Raw genomic sequence first — 12,500 nt, 5'->3', positions numbered from 1 at the left:
GTTTTGAAAGAAAGCAATTAAATTCTTCTGCAACCAAAAAGGTCAAAACGATACCATGTATTCGGTTTACAACAATAAGCATTTCTTGGAATCTGAAAAGAAAATAATAATAATGATGCAGATTTTGGACTAGAGAATGATTTCAATGTCTGTTTGCCATTTCTATTTTTATTATATCTGTGTAAAGTATTCCAATGCATAATCATTCACCATGTGTATTAGCTAATCTAGAAAAGAAGGCAAATCTTGACAAATACTGAATTAATTCTCCAGTCAGAAAGTTAAATCTTAATTTGACAAGTTTTCGTTTGTTTCTCAGAAAGTTGAAACAGAAAAAGCTGGAGAAGGATAATTATGTAATTGCCCTTTCGATCATGCATCTAAAAACAATTCCTATATCTAAACTTAGTTGAAACGTTATGTAAGTATTCAAACTTATGGGAAGGGGCGAGGGTAGGTTTATTTAATCGGTTCCTCTCCCCTTTAGCACCCTTTCCCTTGCTTAATACAAACTCAAGTGAGAATACAATGATGGATGGGATAAGAGATCAACGCCATTATGATTGACGTCGGGGAGGATTGTCAAGGGAACGAAGACGCTGAAATGTTAAGTAGGGCTGGAACATACAATTTTGGGTAGACCGATCAAATTATCAGTTAAAGACTTGCCAGTCTATTGCAAATTCCTTGGAATAGCCATTAGGAAAGTTGTTATGTGAACCCTAAGCCCCAAAGGATTAGCAGATGTCTCATCTGGGTGTCAAAACCCCTCAGTCTCTATTCATTTTCCTTGAATTATGGTTGCATTCTGCACCTCGGCTATGTCCATGACTAATAATCATATGAGCGCTGACAAATTAAATAAGTGCCATGAATACTAATTGGTCCATATAAAATCATTTTTACATGTATATATATCCGCTTATCTGTAATCGTCCGATATTTCATAAACTGGACTAAAAGACTAATTCAAAAGTTTTACCTACACCGAAAAGTAAAATGCCACTTTCCCTAAAAAGAAAAGTATTTAATCAAATGGTCCTACCAGTACTAACTTGTGTATCAGAAACTTGGAGCCACCCAAAAGCCTCAAAATATAAGTTACTTACAAATAAAAAAGCCATGGCCAGAATAATGGTGGGAGTATCACTTAGCGACGAACATTAAGAATAAGAGAATGGGTCCCTATATATTACAAAAGGAGCAGAGGAAGGAAGAGAAAACGAATTATTGATGACCTGAGAAAATTTGCGGGTATCGACAGACATAGAGAGACCATAAACAGGCAGATGCGGATGGACATGTCTGAGGCCTTTGTCCTGTAGTGGATTAGTAACGGTTGCTGCTCCTGCCACTGATGATGATAATGATGATGATGATATATATATATATATATATATATATATATATATGTATATATATATATATATATATATATATATATATATATATATATATATATATATATATATATATATATATATATATATATATATATATATATATATATATGTCAGCATATATATGCATGCATGTATGCATATATATATATATATATTTATATATATAAATAAGTATATATATATATATATATATATATATATATATATATATATATATATGTGTGTGTGTGTGTGTATGTATATTTACATACATTATATTTATATATGTATACAGATACACAGTAACGTAGGGAAATGTCATCACATAAAAATTTGGATATCTTACTCTCATTAAGCTCTTGCATTGTTTGATTAGCAAAGTGATAATTGAAATCATAATCATAATCGTGCATAACATTTCTTATTGTCTACTCATAAATCGTGATAAACAGATTTCTACCTTTAATGATGCCAATAGAATGTCTCACAGTATCATTTGACAAAATAAAATAAACCTATAATTCTAGTCTTCCTACATTTCCCATATCAATAACAATGAAATAAAAACAAAAAATTTGAAATTTATTTTCAGAGTTCGTCTTTGTAAAGCAAGAAACCTTTTTCTTCAACATCTTGTCTTTAATAATCTTGAGTCAGTCAACAATCTCTCGATCAGAGCATCGAAGGTAAACAAGCAAGTGCAAACAACGGAGCACAAGATGGCACACGGCGCCACCTAAAATTATTTGTATAGCCAAAAATATTCCATTCAAATCTGGAAGGAAAAACAAACCAGAGTTATTCTGATAAACATAATCTACAGTTTGGTAGCCAAGGCAAACGAAGGGTATTCAAATCGATGAGTAAACACAGAAACAAGCAAACTGTCATAAGAGTGCGCGTAATTAAGTTCTTTCAGTCTACATTGAAAAATGTTAAGCTAATGACTTAGAGGCTATATTATGGATGCGATTATTAAGAAAAATAGGAAATCAATAAGCTGCATGACAAACAAATGATAGTGGAATAAATAGAACAGAGAGAGAGAGAGAGAGAGAGAGAGAGAGAGAGAGAGAGAGAGAGAGAGAGAGAGAGAGAGAGAGAGAGAGAGAGAGAGAGTCCGGTGAACTTAAAAGTTAGGGAAGTCTAAAATTTTGTCCTCGGGTAATATATTCTATCTTGAAGAGGGAACTTTATTTAAAATCTAAATCCTTTAGTTACTATTAAGTTTAAGATTAGCCCATTTTAGTGTATATGAAGAAAAATGTTTTGGAAAATAAGCAGAAAACAAAGACATTTTATGCTTGCAACATTTTACTCCAGTATAAAGTTAGGGGAGTGAAGAAGGCATGAACCAATGACAAACTCTCAAATAGCTAACTTTATTTAGCGACAACACAGGTATTATAGGACCCCAAAGGATCGCATAAAGTTGAAAATTGCATGTTTAAATTCAACGGCTTTTGTCAATAAGGCTGATGTTGGCATAAAACTGGACAACATAATTACAGTAATGTGAATAGACTTGAAATTAGCGTTTGTCGTTGATTGGAATTTGGTGGCAGTTACCATGTGAGCTGAGTGGAAGAAAATGCAGAGAGAGCATTCTTCATTTGTATGTGCATTGCTTGCTGCACGAGCATTACATGACTCCCCACCCCATGAAGCAGATATACATATGAAGGAGCAGACCTGCTCTAGAGAGCCCTACTGTTGGTGGGTCGTCTTTCACGAGATACGCAAGTTTTAGGCAGGCAATGGTGATCCAATTCCCTTTTCCCCAAATAGTGAGATGGAAACCGTTTGGAGTACTGGAGTGCGATGGATGACAGGGAATGGGCCAGTGTATTGGGGTGAAAGTAGTGGTTAGATAGTGTCAGGGCGCACGAAGACATGTGTTGCGGTGTGCACTGTAGGTGTTTTGGTATATGCTTCTTTCCTGGGGACTTGTAAGTGATGGAGGGGGTAAATTTCCGCACAACGTAGTGTAGGTGCTGGAGATTATCAGAGGAGCTGGCAGCCAGAAAAAAATTCACAGGGATGACCAACGACTTACCATATACCGTTTCAGCGGCTGATATATCCATGGCATCCTTGGGAGTGGTCCTCAGTCCGAGGAGGACCTAGAAAAATTGTGGGAACCAGCTGGAGGAAGTGTAGTTGGACACCAAAGCTGGTTATAGGGTACAATGGAAATATTCCACCATTCCATTGGCTGCAGGGTTACAAGGTGATGCCGAGAAAATGCCCTACTGATGTCCACAATTAAAAGGTGCAAGTGGTACCCTTTTCAGAATTAATATGCTCTGGGATGCTGTATGTTGCTATTCATCCAGAACGTAAGGCAGCAGTACACGTGGAGTATGTTGCATTTAGATTGGGGATTGCTTTAAGCCTATAGTCAATGACTGTGAAAAGGTAATGGTGTCCTTGCTATTGATGGAAAGTGGTCACAACTGAATCTGTGTGTCGATGCACTTTTGAAGTTTGACACAAAGTGCAGGTGTGGATCCAATCCTTAGCATCTTTAGTAATGCCATGCCCTATAAGCTTTGACTTCAGTACGAGAGACCATGGATTAATCGAAAGTATACACAGGGGTGGCTTTCTTGTACTAATGTCACAGACAAGGGTGGCATTGGAGTCATCGAGGGCAATGTCTTCCCAAATGGAGACGTGCCTGACGTCCTCCAGCTTTGGTACCCGGGGTCTGTTCATTTAACTTCTGCCAAGACCATCTAAACCATTCCCAGTGGATAGCGGTCAATGTTTTTCTGGAAAGGGCATCGGTGATGGTACTTGGTTTACCAGGGATGTGTTGAATGGTACAGTTGTATTCAGAAATGGCTGAGAGATGGCTGCATTAACAGGGGGATCAGGTATCGGACTGATGATTGAGGACATGCACAATGGGCGCGTAGTCTGTGTGAATGCTGAAGGATGTGCCCTCTAAGAAGTGGTAGAAGTCACGGACAGCCAAATACATCGTCAGTAGTTTGCGGTTGAAGGTACAGAAGCTGGATTCCACCTTGAAAAGTTTTTTACTGAAGACGGCCCATGAATGGGGTGATCCATTGATCATTTGTTTGAGTACTGCTCTACAACGACGTCACTGGCATTGGCAGAGAGTAGGAGGCGTGCACCTGGCATAAGAAAGGTGAGAGCAGTAGAAGTTGATAGGGCTTTTTTTGCATTGAAGAAAGCTGCCTCCTAAAAGGGTCCCCACTTAGGGTTTCTTGGCTTGCCCTTGACAGAGTCATATGCGGTGAGCAAGAGTGGTGCTTTGATGGTCGAGGGTGTGGGGAATTTCTGTACCGCTGATACCTTCTCTGGGTGGGAGTAAACATCCTTAGGAGTGGTGCGATGACCCAAGAATGCTATTTCCTTAGCACCAAAGGTACACTTATTGTACCTGATTACAAGGCCGTTCTGCAGCAGGTGATCAATGATGACATGTAGATGATGTAGGAGATCTTTGGAGGGGGAGAATATGTGACACACAGCAGGGAGGTCTCCTAAGATGCCATCCATGAGTCATAGAATGGAGTAATTGAAAATATATATGCTGAAGGGAGTGGTGATGATGGCCTGGAGTATGACTTCTGGATTCATATGCACCTGATAATACCACTTCAAGAGCTCGAGGGTCGAAAATACTTTAGCTTGTGAAGATAGGTGGAGCTGCCAGCAATGTTGAGAGGGGGTAGTGGTCTGGTTCCATATGCATGTAAAGATACCTGTAACGATGACCATGGGCTTGAGGCCTTTTGCCAAAGGCCCATTTCCTCCATTTCGGCAAATGTGAATTTAACAGTCGTCAAATAATTTATGGATAAAAATTCTGAATCTTGCATAAACTGGGAGGGCCTCTTCATTTTGATATGGTGATTGACATCGTAGGAACCATGGATGTCTGGTGTAGTTCTGGGAGGCAGATGTCTGAATATAAAGTAAGGAAGTGGGTTTAGGCATCCGTGTGCATGCTTATGTGGATAGTGGGATTGGAGGGAGCAGGTGATAATGGTGTTGATGGGTAAGAGCTAGCATTAACTGAGCGCTGATGTGTGACATCAAGCAGGAGGTGGAAATGGGCGAGAAATTCTGCACCGATGGTTGGCAGTGTAACGTTGGACATCAGCAGGTTTAAAATGATGGGGTCCTACCCTTAAAAGGGATCATGGCACAAGGGAATGACAGGCACAAATATTGACCAAAAAGTGCACTTTAGATCCTTAATCATAAAAAAGGAAGAGATTATCTAATGGAGAGTTTACCACCACAGGTGATGGCCTAATTGCAAATTTTTTACCATCGACTCACTAGCACATGTGTCCTAAATCTGGAATGGTAGTTGCACAACAGAGGGCGAGGGGCGTCATCCAGTGGTTGTTGAGGACGTTTGGTGGGTGGCTTTGTCGCTGCCCAGGCCTGTAACGAGGTGGGTGTCAGTGTCTTACAGGATTCGCCTCAGCATCATTCGGTGCTGAATGATTGTTCCCTACATCAGGAATGAAGTTCTTGATGGAGCTCTTGATGATGGGGATGTGAGTGTAGACTCTAGTCATCAGGTCCTTCATGGGTAAGGTGTTGACAATGAGGTCAGCTTGCACAGGATCTAGCAGGTACTGTACTCAATTGGCACAAAGTAAGTCCACTTCGCGAGGAAAACTGCCTGCAACATTGACGCCTTTTGATCCCTAACTGTTGTTGAAAGAGTTGAAAAATCTTAGCGACATGATCAGCTGGCGACAGTGAGTATTGCTACAAGAGGTAAGATTTGAGTGCATCATACTGTATCATTCCGTCCTTTTGCTTGCAAAGCCAGTTGGAGATTTCTGGGAAGGTGTCACCTGGGATCACAGTGAGGACGTAGTCTGCTTTGATGCTTAAGCGTGTCTTGTCCTTGAATTGGAACTAAACCTCTGTCCAAAGAAACCAGACAAACATACCTCTACTGACGAAAGTAGGGAGTTTCACTGTGGCAGCATGGACAGATGAGTTGGGGTCAGCGGTGGACATCGTCGGAGGATACGGCATATGAAGCGGTGACCTGGGGGTCAAGCTAAGAGTTCTAGGCACTCTGTAGGTCAATAATGTGGCAAGAGATAAGGAGGCATGAATCAATGACAAGCTCACTAATAATTAACTTTGTTTAGCTAACACAAGTATTCATAGGGGCCTAAAGTATCAAATAAGGGTGACAATTGCATGTGAACATTCAATGGATTTTGTCAATAAGGCTAACATTGGCATAAAGATTGACAATATCATAATGGTAATGAAAACAGAATCGAAATTATCGTGTGTTACATTATATGTCCTTTGTTGAGTAATTTGATTGGGGTCCGATGATGGTTACTGTGCGCACTGCACTGCGCGTGTGTGTGTGTGTGTGTGTATATACATATATATATATATATATATATATATATATATATATATATATATATATATATATATATATATATATATATATATATATACACAAGAAAATTTTCAAACCTTAGGATTGACTGGTTTGATGATATGGGAGAAAAAGAACGTTAACACGAAAAAGCAGCGTTAATGCAGCTTCATAAGATAAGGTTACGAATATGTGATATTGATATCTCAGTATTAATTTGGAGCAAGAGTTACTTTATTTTAATGTTTGGGAAGGAAGATGAATGTGAAATTTGAGCAAACATGAAAATTAAAATTAAGTTTGACGGAAAACATTATGTATATTGCAGCTGCAGCTGAAAAAGAACGGGTAAAGATAAAAACTGTAAATCTTATCAATCCTTGAAAAAAAAAAAAAAAGAATTACAAAAGGTCTCCCTCTTTCAAAGTAAATTAAAGTAAATTGCAATTACATTCGCTTACGGGCTGCCAACGCAAGAGCCCGTGTCTTGCATGAGGCAAGGCATTCTTAACAGACAGGCAGACACACAAAAGGTCACGAAGCGAATAAATTTGGTTCATTCGCCACATTAACTGTTAAATACTTCGCTCACGATTCAACTGTACTATTATCAATAGTAGTTTAATGTCTCGTTATATTTGCGCTGTTTACCCGATATGAATAATAAAAAATATAAATTCCTTTAATTCTAGATATATAATCTAGGGAGGCTTCAGAAACGGAAAAAAATAAGATAAGAAGCATTATGATTAAGAAAAAAATACTTTTATTTAAGATGTTAATATACAATAACAAAAGTAAATTTCCACAAAATATTACATATATAAAAATTCATGCACTTCCTTAAGCTATATTCTTTAGCATTTAGTGATATTCGAAACTTCTTTCTGGCCTTTCCTTGTAATCAAATCAAGGGAAAAAGAGATAACCTCTTCCTCAACAAATGTAGGTAAGTATACACAGCTTTCCTTTAATGCTACTCACCGAATTTTACATTTTTTTTTTTTTTTTTTTTTAATGGGAGTGACTATCATCACCGAACAGTTATATTATAGACGACGTTATTATCACAGGGCAGATATACACTGTTCCTCCTTCATGCACATCACACGACCCAAGACATGAGCCACGGTGGAGCAAAGACTAACCAAACTAAGTGATTAATTAAACAATTAAGATGAAGCCAAAATAGTCTGCCACACGGCTAACGTTACGCAGCAACATGTAGGCTACCGCGTGCCAGAACAGAGGAGCATGAAGATATTGTTAAAATGGGATCGAAGGGAGCCACGGCGGACCAAAGACCAGTAATTCATTAAATAGTGTTAATTCGGTGGACCAGCATACCCATAAATACGCTTAAGTAAGGTGGTAATATGGAATCTATTTATCATATAAATGTATCTTTTGATTTTAATATGGAATAAAGGTAATTTTATAAAATATCTTTTAATTCTAACATGGATTACAATTATGTAGTACAATTAGTGGGAACCCTATTAGGAGGCAGTTTTCTTTAATGCAAAGTAACCATAATTTATTTCACATTCTTAGTGAAAATAACGAACACATATAATCACCGGATAGTGATTACTCTTCTCACTGTGTGATGACTATAATGGAACCATTAATATCACTGTACGGTGATAATACACGCTGTCATATTTTAATATATCACTACAAACAAATTAGTACATAAATTCTGAAAAAGAAAAAAACCCAAAGAATCAAACTTCATCCAAGTTTGAAACGTACCAACGCGAACAGAAATAATTATAAAAATACACCTGGTACACCATACAGCTGACAGCTATTGAAATTATAATTTTCTTCAAAGTTTTCCTATCTTAAAATACTGACGCCCAGGCAAAATGCAACGATGATGGAATAAAATGTTAAATATTATTCCTTATATTACTTGCGGAGAAATATCAAACAGGTCAGGAGATACAAAATAACATAACTTTTTTTTTTTTTTTGTCTAATTTTCCAGAAGAATTAAAATCAAGTTTACCGGATACGGACAATTAACAAAGTAAGTATTTGGGTGCCTAATTAGCCATAAATAAGACATGTTAATTTTTACTAAATGCAGGTATTGTATTTTTTCCCAGGAATATCTGGGAAGATCTAGAACTACTTTGATGTCAAATGACATAGTTTAAGATCATCTGCAGAATGATATAAAAACTACTTATACTTGGCATGCTAGTAGTAAATATTTGTTTGAATAATGTCAGCTAAACCATGTGAAATCATTCCATTAATTTCTAATCACAGAGAGTGCAAAAATTGCTGCCTTCTTAAAATAATAATGAAAAAAAGAAACTTTATTAAACATTACTGGAAGTTTACTGTTTATACCTTGGTGCACATTAAAAAAAGAAAATGAAAAAACTAGCAATTTAACATATTGCACGTGATTGGACTTCAAGGAATTTAACATGCAAATGGACCATCAAGTGTTTTGTAACCATGTTCATTATCTCGGACACACGCACATACACACAAAAATGGTAGACATGAATAAATTTTTTTTTTCTTTTTTTATAAAATCCAACTAAACGGAGGTTATGTTTTATAGAAAAAAAATTAAAGTAGAATTTCCTATTGGTACTTTATTCTCACCACCATGAGTCCGACTTATTAAAGAGGGATCTGAATCAGTCATACGTAAGGAGAGAAGTGGACTGAAAAAAAAAGGCAGTTACGCAACATTAGACACATTAAGACTTCCGTAGGAATGTATTTAAAGTACATATGTTTGATACCGTAAGAGTTGTCCTATAAAACACCTAAAGATATAAATTACTCAGAATTTTTTAGGGATCGAAATTCGACATTTACTTTTGTTTCTCTAATAAACTCGAAAAATTTTGGCTTAGGTATGCATTCGAGTATCAGGGTCTAGAAAAGCCGAGTTATAGAAAGGGAATCAGGAACCGGAGGAACAGTATGTTTGATAAATCAGTATAATTCACTTACAAAATATGTCTTGATAATCTTCCTATGTATTTCTTGAATCCATCAGCTTCCCCTAAAAAAAATGTTTTCCACCACTTAATTAAGAAAAGTTCATGGACATGATTTCCAAGCAGATAAATTATTTTGCCACATGATATAGAAGTTTTGTTAACCTAAAGAATGTTGTTAGATACAACAAGCAATGTCAAGAGCCCCCAGTTATCGCATTACTGACCCAAGAGAAAACAATAACAAACTTCGACGTCCAATGTATTGAGAATCAGGTCATGTTATATATGAAAACATATACATTATCATTACATTTATTATATTATTATCATCATTACCGTTCTTATATATATAAATATATATACATATATATATATATATATATATATATATATATATATATTATATATATATATATATATATATATATATATATATATATATATATATATATATATATATATATATATATATATATGCACACACATACAAGAAACGTAGAGGTTTCTAGTTCACTGCGGGACAAAGGCCTCAGATCGATACGTCTTCCATGGTTACGGTTATTGTTTACTTCAGCTTTAGTGACACTTGAATTTGGTGTTCTGTCTCTTTGCAACACTCAGCATCTATCGTCTCAAAATTATTGGCTTCTTAAAACCAGTTATAAGGAGCTCAGAGGAGTGCCTCATATTATAAACCAAAGTTTCTGTGCACAAAAGAATATCATATTTGGGATTTGGTCAGTTTTCTTCATCACGTTGGTTAGTGAAGATTGGTGATGGTGGGAGAGTTTCGTCTGATAGCTCACAGCAAACCAACCTAGTAAGGATGGCCTTGACTAGTAAAGCTTTGCTGATAATGGCGATACACAATCCCTTTCACGTTAGGTATCCCCACTTGGAAAGGAATATATATGTATGCATATATACAGTATATATATATATATATATATATATATATATATATATATATATATATATATATATATCTTTATATATATATATATATATATATATATATATATATACTGTATATATATATCTTTATATATATATATATATATATATATATATATATATATACATATATATATATACACACACACATATATATATATATATATATATATATATATATATATATACATATATATATATATATATATATATATATATATATACATATATATATATATATATATATATATATATATATATATATATATATATATATGTATATATATATATATATATATATATATATATATATATATATATATATATATATATATATATATATATCGTGAGCAGACAGAATGCCTAATGACAGAATGCCTAATGACATAATGCCTAAGGACAGAATGCCTAAGGACAAAATGCCTAATTCCTCAACACGGACAAAATGCCTAACAGACATAATGCCTAATGGATAAAATGTCTAACATACAAAATGCCTAATGGACAAAACATCTGAAAAGTAATAAAAAAAGTGAACTAGACAGCTTATCACTCAGTAGAATACTGACCTCGGCCAAGGCGGTTTAGTTTACTTCACACTGCTATGAAATTCAATGACTCTTTGTTGGAGTTTGTTTAGGATATATTTGGTATTAAGGAGGACTTCTAGGTAACATGTTTATAAGATATGAAATATCCAAGGAACTCAAGGATAGAGAAAAAAAAATTTAACAAAAGTGTTTTTTTTATTAAATAATTACTCCTCAAAAACATAATACAGACTAAATAATCTTAGTTTTCTTTAAAAAAACATAAAACAGAATTAATATAAATTTATCTAATAATGAATAGGTTATTTACCGGTATTGACGAAAATTCAAAGATTATGTGCCACAGTCCTTTGAAACCTACATCCTTATTGTAAGTTGCAAGAAATTTTTAAATGATTGATAAAGAAATTTGTTTGAGGAAAAGAAGTGTAAGTTTTTTCTGCTTTAAAAAGAAAAGTAAAATAAACAACAGCTTATTGGGTAGTTATATGGGTTTTAACCATATAATCTCAAATAATTTATTTAGAAATGCTAAATAAAATGAACAACAGCTTGTTGGGTAGTTATATGGGTTTTAATGGTAATATCTTTACTAATCTCGAATAATTTATTTAAAAATGCTAAATAAGATCATTTTGCCTGGAAGGCGTTTTGTCCATTAGGCCTTTTGTCCGTTAGGCATTATGTCTGTTAGGCATTTTGTCCGTGTTGAGGAATTAGGCATTTTGTCCTTAGGCATTCTGTCCTTAGGCATTATGTCATTAGGCATTCTGTCCTACTACCATATATATATATATATATATATATATATATATATATATATATATATATATATATATATATATATATATATATATATATATATATATATATATATATATATATATATATATGTGTGTGTGTGTGTGTGTGTGTGTGTGTGTATGTGTGTGTGTGTGTGTGTGTGTGTTTATGCAGGTATTCTTCATGTACTTCCTAGACACACTGGTCTGTAGTTGCCTGATTCTTCTTTTGGCCCCTTCTTGTAGAGTGGAGGAACATTGCCTAGTTTCCATCCTTGTGGTGGCTTTCTTTCGGTGGCTGTCATTTGGAACATTTTATAGGGTGTATGGTTATCTCTTCTGAGTTCTATAATCTCTCTGTGATGAATATCATCTTGACCTGGTGCCTTAGACATACTGAGTCCTTTTATTTTCTTTTTGACATCATCCATTGTAAAAGTGATTCTATTTAA

At 35.0% G+C, this 12,500-nt stretch overlaps 1 protein-coding gene across 9 annotated transcripts in view; it reads right to left on the bottom strand.

Moving 5' to 3' along the window:
• LOC137645814 (uncharacterized) overlaps positions 1 to 12,500 on the bottom strand; it is a 605,492-nt gene that overhangs the window by 433,126 nt on the left and 159,866 nt on the right. The window lies entirely within an intron of this gene.

Source organism: Palaemon carinicauda, chromosome 8 (genome assembly GCF_036898095.1).
Source record: "Palaemon carinicauda isolate YSFRI2023 chromosome 8, ASM3689809v2, whole genome shotgun sequence".
In the NCBI taxonomy this organism is placed as follows: domain Eukaryota; kingdom Metazoa; phylum Arthropoda; class Malacostraca; order Decapoda; family Palaemonidae; genus Palaemon; species Palaemon carinicauda.
The sequence above is the reverse complement of the archived record's forward strand: the minus strand, read 5'-3'. Positions and strand labels throughout refer to the sequence as shown.